General features: G+C 40.1%; 1 protein-coding gene across 11 annotated transcripts in view; it reads right to left on the reverse strand.

Moving 5' to 3' along the window:
• Positions 1-13,219, reverse strand: part of LOC109699307 (eukaryotic translation initiation factor 2 subunit 3) — an 81,419-nt gene that overhangs the window by 17,744 nt on the left and 50,456 nt on the right. The gene's annotated exons all lie outside the window — the stretch shown is intronic.

Genomic DNA, 13,219 nt, shown 5'->3' on the forward strand with positions numbered 1-13,219 from the left:
GATAAGAAGGAGACTGGAGAAAACACAATATAAAGAGAACATGTGTTACCTGCCTAATAATCCCAGCACTAGGGAGGCTAAAGCAGAGCGATGCAAAGTTCAAAACCAGCCTGACCCATACCAGGAGACCATATCTCCAAAAACTGAAAGAGCTTAGATAAAAAGACTGATAGAATTAAGACGAAGTTTTTGTAAAATGAGCATATATGTAAATATTTAAAAGGAAGACAAAGGATCAAGAGAAAGTCAGGGTAGAGCATAGGCAGAATAAAAGTACTTAGAAGGAAGGCAAGTACCCCATCAACTGAAAGCACAGAGAAAAAATACACAGAGGAAAATCTATGTAGAAATAAAGGAAATCCATAAAGTAGCAGATATCAAGAACTTACATCAGATGGCCATCTAGAATTATAAAAGAACAAGAAATATGCTAGGGGACTGGGACTACAATTACAAAAAAGAAGGTTTGTAATTTCTAATCTGCACAAATATAAATAATAATAAACTGGTTAATTAGTGAAAACATAAATAGAAATACAGCTAGCTTATTTCTAAAAAGTACTACAAGTTTTTAGAAGGGAGATAAGCTGTACAAAGTTTAAATTAAGAGTCTAGTACTTACCAGGGAGGTACTCTACCACTTGAATCACACCCTCAGCCTTTTAGGTTATTTTTTTTTGATAGAGTCTCACCTTTTTGCCAGGGGTTAGCCTAGGGCCTTGATATTGCTACCCATAGCATATTGTGTGGCTGTGATTATAAATGTGAACTTTTTGGTTGAGATGGGGCCAAACTTCTGCCTGGGCTGGCCTTGAACCAGGATTCTCCAAATCTCCACCTCCCAAGTAGCTCAAATAAAAACCATCTAACAGTATTCCCTCTTTACTCCCACCAAAAACACTGTATTTTTTTAAAAACAGGAAAGAAAAAAAAAAAAGGTGTCTTAAAACCAATACCTCATTTACCCAAAACACTTGGTTAGTAAGGTATTCCACCCATCAGTTTTCAAGATCATCTAGACCTCTCCCTTCAGGCAAAGAACATTGTTTATATTTAGTCATTTCTATAAGAAACCCTTTAAAGCTACATTCTTACCTGTCCTTTTAAATTATGCTTGAGTCTAATTTAATCTTGCACATCCATTACGGCTGTAATTGGAATAACCTGCTGTTGTACTGTGTAACACACAATTTTATCTTCTTTATAGCTCTTCAGCTGTCAAAGATAGAGGGCAACTACTTCTACAGTCAACAAATAGAAAATGCATTAGCAAGTTATCAAGTCAACAAACAATGCATATACAACTTGCTTCTAGTCTGTTTATATTTCTTGTAATGCCTCCTTCTGAACAGTAACCTGTTTGTTACCGTAAATATGCCAATCTCGTTTCCTTCAGTACTCAAGGAACATAACTGCTTTAACCTGTTACTGTCTAGGAAAAATGGAAAACTTGATTTTTATACCATATAATTGTAGGAAATAAATGCTGCATGTTTTCTGAGACCCCTATGTGTAGAGCATTAAGTTAAATATGAGCTTTAAGAGAAGAAAAGTAATAAAAAGTGTTATTCTTATCAGGTGATACTGTTGTCCGGCAAGGCTTGCCTAAGAACAATGAAAGGAACTGAAGTTTTAAGAACTGCTTTAACTAATTCTACTTCTCAATACTTAATTGATGGACTTTATGAATTTTTCCCTGTAGTTCTCAATCATGACAGTACATTTTCCTATTAAACTTCACATTTATTTATTGTGATACTTTGCAAATATGGAACAACATCCAAGAAACAGTAACATTTAAAAAATATTCTAGGACTGGAGGCCTGGCTCAAGTGGAAGGAGTACCTGCCTACTAAGAGCAAAGTCCTGAGTTCAAACTCCAATATTCTCGCCGCACCCCATACACACACAAAGCAATATTCTTGACAATATTTTAGAAACAAAAAGTAATCAGCTTACTACTTTCACTCATATTTCGCAACTATGAAACTTTTGCAATGGGAACAACACTTCTTGAAGTCAGAATTATAAACTGAGTATCAACCACATCTCAGGTTTGCTGTCACTCTACAACTCCCAGTCACAAACTTTTCTGGTCTGTACTACCAATCTGGTATGTTGAACATCAAGTTTAGCCAAATTGGAAATAGAGGCTGTTTCCACTGTACCCCACCCGTCCACACACCACCAAGTTTGAAGTCAGAAACATGAACTTGTTAGGCAGAATCTCTACCATTTCAGTCAAGCCCTCAATCCTGCCCCACAGTAACTTTCTTGTAATACCTTTTCCCTACTCCCACCTCTACATAAAAAAGTTTACCCACTGTATTTATTAACACCATCCTATTAAGGAATATTTTTCTGATGCTACAAATAAAAGCAGCAAACTTTAGGCAGACATGTATTACAGCACATTTTTTCTTACCACTTACCATAAAGTGTATGAACACATGGTTTTGCTTCACCAGCAACATGAGACAGCATGCAATCCAAAGCACTTTGAGGGATAAAAATTCAAAATTCAACTTCAAATACAGTAGAAAAACTTAAATAGCATCGTGGGTCCATGACGTTGCAAACATGTAATTCAGTAAGAAAATGTGCTTTTCCAGCGCCTTTTTTCTTTTAAAAAGTTTATGGTTCAAATGAGCTCTTGGAGAGGTTCTCCAACCTGAGGATGTATCTTTAAAAAGTTTTTCTTTACCAAGCACAATGTGCAGAATTCAAATGCCAATACTGTCAAAACCCCAAATTTCCTTCACTTTAGTACCATGTAATTACAGTTTCCTTCCATTAGTCAAGAATATAAGAACTTTCTTCCCATCAAATTCTACTTTTATATATCATGCATTCCTGGGATCAGTGACTGGCGAAGAATCGCACCTAAGTCATAATAAACAAGGGTTACTTCACTTAACGAAAAATAAAATCCCCAGGAGTGCCAGTGGGGCCACCTTCCCCGACCACCCTTAAATGGTAACTGACGGAGGGAAAAACCTCCAACCCGGGAACCAAGACAGCAAGACGCAACTAGTGCCCACAAAACAGAGTGAAAAGAACCCGCTGAAATACAGCGGGAAAAGGCAGTCGTTCACTAAACTATGGGAGGCAGGGCAAGGAAAGCGATGTAGCCGCGGAGGGGCGGGAACACGAATCTTCATCATGGCGGTAAGAGCGCAGCAGCCTCACGGAGCAAACACGCCCCTAGGCGCGTACACGACGCCGCGCCAAAACTCTGGTGCCGGACAGTTAAGGCGACGACGCCGCAGGCTGCTCTCCCACCCCCTCTAACGGGCTGTAGTGGTATTTTTCTGTCCAAATAGCATTCAAAATCCCGGCTCCCTCTCCCGGCAAACAAGTCAGCCATCATACCGACCCCCCCACACCCCTGCGACCTCGCCACACCCCCGCACCAGGCGCCAAGTGGCCGCCATCTTGTCTCCCCTCCCCTCCCTCCCCCATATTTACATAACGAAAATATGCCCGGCAGGCCTGCGGCCTTCACTTCACGTTGTGGACTTAGGTTCCCGGCCAGGCCTCCCCCCGTGTGGTGCCACAGGTTGGTCACGGAGCCGACCCGCGATCAGGCGGCCGCCTCCGGGACAGCAGGGCAATCCAATCCCAGCCCCCGCCCGCTTACCGAACGCGCCTCCACCGCCACTTAGAGCATCCGAGCACCTTTCCGGGCCTAACTGCGGCCTGCCCAGGGCCTGCTCGGCGTCGCGTGCCATGCAGTCCGGCCTAGCATGGGAGGTTGTCTTTACGGGCCGCTGACTAGACCGCCTTGCGCGCACTGGGACACACGGCCGTCGCGGCAACAGGAAGTCACCAGTCTAGCAGAAGGGCGATCAGCAACGGTAGCGGGTGCTTCAGGCCGGCCTTTCTCTGGAGCACTGGGCCGGACTCCGGTGGTGGGGCGGGAGGAGGGGCCGAGCTCGGAGCTGACAAAAAGCGGCCCAGCTCCGCGGCATGGGCCCGCCGTCAGCACGTCACGTCACCGCCCGGGAGAGATCCAGGAAAATGCGGAAGGGTAGATGGGCAGAGGCACCCACTGGGCAAGGTGCGGCGAAAGCACGGCCGACCTGACTCACAACGTCTTTTCCTCCTCCGCGCTGCTGTTCGTCCACCACACACCTAGCCGCCTCCTTCGCCATAGAAGCCCGCGAGGAGACTGAACCCGCGCAGGCTACGCACAATGGTCTTGGGTCTGGACCCAAGGGTCTGGTTACCCAAACACCTACCACATTTCCGTGCGGGTCTTGGCCTAGTTACCAGCTCCAGAAGTTTTACAGGTTTTCCTCCCTCCCTACAATTATATGAGTTCTCTTCATTTCTGAGCTTGGGAAATACTTAGCAACTTTTGCCGTCCCAAGCTTCACTCAACATCAAGTAATCTTTGAAATAAAAATGGAGCAAGGAGAGACGGGTTATTCAAAGTATACTAAGTTTAAAGTTTTAAGTTTCACTAAAGTAGATACCTTAAAGCAACTGAGGCCAATAGGAAAAGGGGACCAGGAACTAGAGAAAAGGTTAGATCAAAAAGAATTAACCTAGAAGGTAACACCCATCCACAGGAAATCAATGTGAGTCAATGCCCTGTATAGCCATCCTTATCTCAACCAGCAAAACCCCTTGTTCCTTCCTATTATTGCTTATACTCTCTCTACAACAAAATTAGAGATAAGGGCAAAACAGTTTCTGCGGGGTATTGAGGGGGGGAGAGGGAGGGGGCGGAGTGGGTGGTAAGGGAGGGGGTCGGGGCAGGGGGGAGAAATGAACCAAGCCTGGTATGCACATATGAATAATAAAATAAAAAAAGAAAAGTTTTAAGTTTCAGTCTGAGAGCCCGATGAGGAAAACGTATATTCCATATTCCTTAACAAATGTAGCAAGTAAAACGTGGATTTTATTACAATCTTATGTCGAAGTCATCTTTGGTAACAGAAATGTGATTTGATTAGACACTTTCAAAATCTTATGCCTTGCATTTTCACTAATTTTTTTTTTTTGAGACGGTCTGTCCATGCAGGCCCAAGTTAGTATCAATTTGGCGATCCTCCTTGTCTTAGTCTCCTTACTGCTGAGTTTTACAGACCAGAGATACTATGACTGGCCTAAATACTTTTATCTTTCATAGTCGAGATCCAAACTACACTTGACAGTTGCTAGCAATAAAAAGTAAAAATGGTGTGGTGTTACATTCTGCTACATTTAAGTAGTAGATATGAATGTTAGAAAGTATTTTAAACGTATATAATGAGTCATATTTATAAATACAGAATTTTCTACCATACTTGTTTTTGAAATAAAATTAGGTAACTTAAAGTCGTACTTTTAGAAAGTCTTTAGAAAAGGAAAACCAAAGTTGGAAGAAATCATTGAAAATGTACTATATGACTTAAGAAATTTTTTATTTTTTGTCGAGTTAATTCTTTCTTTAAAATGCTGAAACGAGAGAATTCCAAGATGGTGGCTAGAGGGAGGAAGCAGAAAGCGAGCCTCCTATAGTGAAATCTTGGAGAGACGCTGGAGACACACTTTGCAGGCATAATCACCGAGAAAAGGCATAACTTTGACCCCTCCACATCTCCAGCCGGCGCAGAGAATCTCCACTTCACGTTAAACGGAGAACCGTGGAGGCCCCCGGGCCGCCAGTGGCCGGCGCCCATACGGCTTGGGAAGACGCGGACCAGGTGAGCTTCGTGGTACCGCGGTTCCCACACAGACAAGCCTGGGCCAGAGCAGCATAGCCCCCTGGACACACTGACCTCCACCCGGGAAAAAAGAGAAACTGAGTACTAAGCAATAAGAACAGTTAAGACACGCTGGAAAGAGGGTGGGGCGCCCTGAGCGCTGAAGATTGGGGGAAGGGAATCCTTCCCGGGACTGTAAATAAACGAGCCGGGCGGGCGGAGAGGCTCTGGCGGGAGCGGGGCGCGCCAGCAACCAGGAGCGGGGACGCTTGTGAGAGGAGGGAAGACCCACTTCCCACGTGAACTGTAAATAAACACGCAGGCCTGACAACGCGGGGCAGTGTCGCCTTTCCCAGTGCTTGGAAAGGGGAAAGCCTGTAGCTTTGCACAGGAGAACTCTGAGCAAACAAAGCCTGTGGGACCAGGTGAGTGCTAAGCTCACCCCAGAGATCTGCATAAATAACGCCGCCAGCTACAGGCTGAGAGCAGCAGGCAGGCAAACCACAGTTGCAGATACCACTCTCAGAACTGCCTCCAGACGCTTTTTTTTCTTTTTCTCCCTACCTTTGATGAGAGAACAACCGAATTACACCTGCAAGCCGAAAAACTTACTGAAACTGTATTGCATTTGAACTGGGGACACTTGGTGGGGCTTTTTTTTTTTTTTTTTTCTTCTGTGTGTGTGTGAGTGTAGTTTTGTTCTACTTTATGCATCCCCTTTGATGAGACAACTACAGAACAACATCTGAGGCACCAACTCCAGGACTGGAGATTAAGACGGACATCCAAATTATTAAGACTGAAATTGCATTGCATATAAACTTGGAAGTTTTTTGTTTTTTGTTTTTTTTTTTTTTAATTTCCTATTTTCCATTTTATTTTAATTCATTTTTATAAATAGATATTACTTTCATATACTTATTTTTTATTTTTTTTATCTTTGATTTTCAATCCTCTCTCTGTCTCTCTATTGTCTGTTCAGCTTACTGTCGATTAGTACACTAACACTCCCTGTTTATACCTTTGAAACTCTCTTGTCTGATACCTTGTTCTGCTTTCTCCCTCTTGTCTGTATATTTGTTTTCCCCTTTTCTTTAACTTCTTGCTTTCCATCCCAGCTCACTCTTCCATTCTCAATATTACCATTGTTATTATTACAAGCTAGAAAATACTTAATTACACACAGTACAGGGACAGTAACAACACCAAGGACAATGACAGGAAGACAGAAAAAACAAGGAAACCAGTTTCCCCACAGCAAAAAATTAGTACAGGAACCAGAGGGGAATGAAGAGAACAGAAACTCAGAGCCAGACTCCAACAAAATGAAGATAAACTATGCCAAAGGACCCAATGAAGCCTACAAGAATAATTTAAAAGAAGACATACTACAAGTACTCAATGAGAATTTTATAGAGATGATACTGGATAGGGTCAACCAAAATGTACAGGAGACACTCAAGAAATTCCAAGACAATAAAAATAGAGAATTTGAAAAAGCAAAAGAAGAAATAAAGGAAACCATAGAAGCACTGTATAAACACCAAAGTGAAAGAGAGAACACAATGAATAAATGGATAAATGAACTCAGGACAAAAATAGACAACAATAAAGAAGAAAACAGCCAGGATATGGAAAACCTCAGAAAAAAGAACGAAACAGAACTGCAAAACAAAACGGAAGGCCAATCCAGCAGAATAGAACAAACAGAAGACAGAATCTCAGAACTTGAAGATGAAATGGTAATTAAAGGAAAAACCGAAGAACTATTAATTAAACAACTCAAGACCTGTGAAAAGAAAATGCAAGAACTCACCGACTCCATCAAAAGACCAAACTTGAGAATCATGGGCATCGAAGAAGGAGAAGAGGTGCAAGCGAAGGGAATGCGTAATATATTCAACAAAATAATAACGGAAAATTTCCCAAATCTAGAGAAAGATATTCCCATACAAATGCAAGAGGCCTCCAGGACACCAAACAGACCAGATCAAAATAGAACTACTCCACGACATATCATCATTAAAACAACAAGTTCAGAAACTAAGGAAAGAATATTGAAGGCTGCAAGAGAGAAAAAACAAGTAACATACAAAGGTAAACCCATCAAAATCACAGCAGACTTCTCAACAGAAACATTAAAAGCAATAAGAGCGTGGGGTGAGATCTTCCGGGCACTGAATGAAAATAACTTCAACCCCAGGATACTCTACCCAGCAAAGCTATCATTCAAAATAGATGGAGCAATAAAAGTCTTCCATGATAAGCAGAAACTAAAACAATATGTGACCACAAAGCCACCATTACAAAAGATTCTGCAAGGGATCCTGCACACAGAAAGTGACACCCAACTTAACCATGAAAAGGCAGGCAGCACCAAACCACAGGATAAGAAAAAGCAAGACAGTAGAGAGTAACATCAAGTTAGGAACACACAATCAAACCTTCAAACAACTAAGATAACTAAATGGCAGGAATCACCACATACCTATCAGTACTAACACTTAATGTTAATGGACTTAATTCACCCATCAAAAGACACTGTTTGACAAAATGGATTAAAAAAGAAGATCCAACAATTTGTTGCTTACAGGAGACTCATCTCACTGACAGAAATAAGCATATGCTTAGGATGAAAGGCTGGAAGAAGATTTACCAAGCCAATGGCCCCCGAAAACAAGCAGGAGTAGCAATACTTATCTCTGACAAAGTAGACTTCAAACCTACATTGATCAAACGAGACAAAGAAGGACATTCCATACTAATAAAAGGGGAAATAGACCAAAAGGAAATAATAATCATCAATCTGTACGCACCCAATGTCAACGCACCCAATTTCATCAAACATACCCTAAAAGTCCTAATAGCATATATAAACGCCAACACAGTGGTTGTGGGAGACGTTAACACTCCATTATCATCAATAGATAGGTCATCCAAACAAAAACTCAATAAAGAAATCCAAGATCTAAAATATGCAATAGATCAAGTGGACCTAGTAGATGTCTACAGAACATTTCATCCAACCTCTACACAATATACATTCTTCTCAGCAGCCCATGGAACCTTCTCCAAAATAGATCATATCCTAGGGCACAAAGCAAGCCTCAGCAAATATAAGAAAATAGAAATAATACCATGCATACTATCTGACCACAATGCAGTAAAAGTAGAACTCAACAACAAAAGTAAAGACAAAAAACATGCAAACAGCTGGAAACTAAATAACTCATTACTTAATGAAGAATGGATCATCGATGCAATAAAAGAGGAAATTAAAAAGTTCCTAGAAGTCAATGAAAATGAAAACACAACCTACCGGAACCTATGGGACACAGCTAAGGCAGTCTTGAGAGGAAAGTTTATAGCCATGAGTGCATATATTAAAAAGATTGAAAGATCCCAAATCAATGACCTAATGATACATCTCAAACTCCTAGAAAAACAAGAACAAGCAAATCCCAAAACAAATAGGAGAGAAATAATAAAAATAAGAGCTGAAATCAACGAAATAGAAACCAAAAAAACCATACAAAGAATTAATGAAACAAAAAGTTGGTTCTTTGAAAAAATAAACAAGATCGATAGACCCCTGGCAAACCTGACTAAAATGAGGAGAGAAAAAACCCAAATTAGTAGAATCAGGAATGCAAAAGGGGAGATAACAACAAACACCATGGAAGTCCAGGAAATCATCAGAGACTACTTTGAGAACCTATATTCAAATAAATTTGAAAATCTAAAAGAAATGGACAGATTTCTAGATACATATGATCATCCAAAACTGAACCAAGAGGAAATTAATCACCTGAATAGACCTATAACACAAAATGAAATTGAAGCAGCAATCAAGAGTCTCCCGAAAAAGAAAAGTCCAGGACCTGATGGATTCTCTGCTGAATTCTATCAGACCTTTAAAGAAGAACTGATACCAACCCTCCTTAAACTGTTCCATGAAATAGAAAGGGAAGGAAAACTGCCAAACACATTTTATGAAGCCAGTATTACACTTATCCCAAAACCAGGCAAAGACACCTCCAAAAAGGAGAACTATAGGCCAATCTCCTTAATGAACATTGATGCAAAAATCCTCAACAAAATAATGGCAAATCGAATTCAGCAACACATCAAAAAGATTATCCACCACGACCAGGTAGGCTTCATCCCAGGGATGCAGGGGTGGTTCAACATACGAAAATCAATAAACGTAATAAACCACATTAACAGAAGCAAAGACAAAAACCACTTGATCATCTCAATAGATGCAGAAAAAGCCTTTGATAAGATCCAACATCATTTCATGATAAAAGCTCTAAGAAAACTAGGAATAGAAGGAAAGTTCCTCAACATTATAAAAGCTATATATGACAAACCTACAGCCAGCATTATACTTAACGGAGAAAAATTAAAACCGTTCCCTCTAAAATCAGGAACCAGACAAGGATGCCCACTATCTCCACTCCTATTCAACATAGTACTGGAATTCCTAGCCAGAGCAATTAGGCAAGAAGAAGGAATAAAAGGAATACAAATAGGTAAAGAAACTGTCAAAATATCCCTATTTGCAGACGACATGATCCTATACCTTAAAGACCCAAAAAACTCTACTCAGAAGCTTCTAGACATCATCAATAGCTATAGCAAAGTAGCAGGATATAAAATCAACATAGAAAAATCATTAGCATTTCTATACACTAACAATGAGCAAACGGAAAAAGAATGTATGAAAACAATTCCATTTACAATAGCCTCAAAAAAAATCAAATACCTAGGTGTAAACCTAACAAAAGATGTGAAAGACCTCTACAAGGAAAACTATACACTTCTGAAGAAAGAGATTGAGGAAGACTATAGAAAGTGGAGAGATCTCCCATGCTCATGGATTGGTAGAATCAACATAGTAAAAATGTCGATACTCCCCAAAGTAATCTACATGTTTAATGCAATTCCCATCAAAATTCCAATGACATTCATTAAAGAGATTGAAAAATCTACTGTGAAATTTATATGGAAACACAAGAGGCCACGAATAGCCAAGGCAATACTCAGTCAAAAGAACAATGCAGGAGGTATCACAATACCTGACTTCAAACTATATTACAAAGCAATAACAATAAAAACAGCATGGTACTGGCACAAAAACAGACATGAAAACCAGTGTAACAGAATAGAGGATCCAGATATGAAGCCACACAACTATGAGCAACTTATCTTTGACAAAGGAGCTAAAAATATACGATGGAGAAATAGCAGCCTCTTCAACAAAAACTGCTGGGAAAACTGGTTAGCAGTCTGCAAAAAACTGAAACTAGATCCATGTATATCACCCTATACCAAGATTAACTCAAAATGGATCAAGGATCTTAATATCAGACCCCAAACTCTTAAGTTGATACAAGAAAGAGTAGGAAATACTCTGGAGTTAGTAGGTATAGGTAAGAACTTTCTCAATGAAACCCCAGCAGCACAGCAACTAAGAGATAGCATAGATAAATGGGACCTCATAAAACTAAAAAGCTTCTGTTCATCAAAAGAAATGGTCTCTAAACTGAAGAGAACACCCACAGAGTGGGAGAAAATATTTGCCAATTATACATCAGACAAAGGACTGATAACCAGAATATACAGGGAACTTAAAAACCTAAATTCTCCCAAAACTAATGAACCAATAAAGAAATGGGCATGTGAACTAAACAGAACTTTCTCAAAAGAAGAAATTCAAATGGCCAGAAAACACATGAAAAAATGCTCACCATCTCTAGCAATAAAGGAAATGCAAATTAAAACCACACTAAGATTCCACCTCACCCCTGTTAGAATAGCCATCATCAGCAACACCACCAACAACAGGTGTTGGCGAGGATGCGGGGAAAAAGGAACCCTTTTACACTGTTGGTGGGAATGTAGACTAGTACAACCACTCTGGAAAAAAATTTGGAGGCTACTTAAAAAGATGGACATCGATCTACCATTTGATCCAGCAATACCACTCTTGGGGATATACCCAAAAGACTGTTACTCCAGAGGCACCTGCACATCCATGTTTATTGCGGCACTATTCACAATAGCCAAGTTATGGAAACAGCCAAGATGTCCCAGCACTGACGAATGGATTAAGAAAATGTAGTATCTATACACAATGGAATTTTATGCAGCCATGAAGAAGAACGAAATGTTATCATTCGCTGGTAAATGGATGGAATTGGAGAACATCATTCTGAGTGAGGTTAGCCTGGCTCAAAAGACCAAAAATCGTATGTTCTCCCTCATATGTGGACATTAGATCAAGGGCAAACACAACAAGGGGATTGGACTATGAGCACATGATAAAAGCGAGACCACACAAGGGAGGGGTGAGGATAGGTAAGACACCTAAAAAACTAGCTAGCATTTGTTGCCCTTAATGCAGAGAAACGAAAGCAGATACCTTAAAGCAACTGAGGCCAATAGGAAAAGGGGACCAGGAACTAGAGAAAAGGTGAGATCAAAAAGAATTAACCTAGAAGGTAACACCCACGCACAGGAAATCAATGTGAGTCAATGCCCTGTATAGCTATCCTTATCTCAACCAGCAAAACCCCTTGTTCCTTCCTATTATTGCTTATACTCTCTCTACAACAAAATTAGAGATAAGGGCAAAATAGTTTCTGCTGGGTATTGAGGGGGGGAGCGGGAGGGGGTGGAGTGGGTGGTAAGGGAGGAGGTGGGGGCAGGGGGGAGAAATGAACCAAGCCTTGTATGCACATATGAATAATAAAAGAAAAATGAAAAAGAAAATGCTGAAACGACATGGTTTTATTGTTTTGGAAAAGTCCATCAGGCTATGATCCAATAAAATGTATTTCACAGATAAAAATGTCTTTAAAGCAAAAAAGGACTAACTTAAAATACAACCAGAAGTATTTCACAGATAAAAATGTCTTTAAAGCAAAAAAGGACTAACTTAAAATACAACCAAGAGTTTCAAGATATTGATAATACTCAGTTACTTTCCAAAAACCTGTTTAATGGTATAATTTGAGGTCTTACATTATCCTTCCCTTTTAAGCAGCATGGCAGAAAAGAACATTGTCAGCATACTTGTTAGTTCTTCCATGATTATCAAAAATATCAGTGATACCCTTTTATAAAGCATTTTTGAAAAATATGGCCAAAGAGTAAAAAGGAAAAGCTTGACTTTCTAATTTAAAAGATCAGCCATGGAAGTGCATGGCTGTAATCCCAGTTACTGGAAAGGTGACTTGGAGGCCAGCTGTGGCAATATAGTAAGAATCTCCAAGAAGTAAAGAGAGGTCATGGGCAGTTTAATATAGACAAATACTGGAAAAGCTACTTTTCATTGTCTCTCATGCATAAGATTTTTAGGTTTTCATTAGGAAAGGAAAAGGATGTTAACCTAATTTAAACATTATACAATGTAAACATGTATGAAAACAAGACAGTTCCCATTTTATGGGTACCAATTAATATGTACAATTTTTGTTTTATGTGTCAGTTAAAAGTAAATTGAAGCCAGACATGGTTGC

The sequence above is a fragment of the Castor canadensis genome, chromosome X (genome assembly GCF_047511655.1).
Source record: "Castor canadensis chromosome X, mCasCan1.hap1v2, whole genome shotgun sequence".
Lineage (NCBI taxonomy): Eukaryota > Metazoa > Chordata > Mammalia > Rodentia > Castoridae > Castor > Castor canadensis.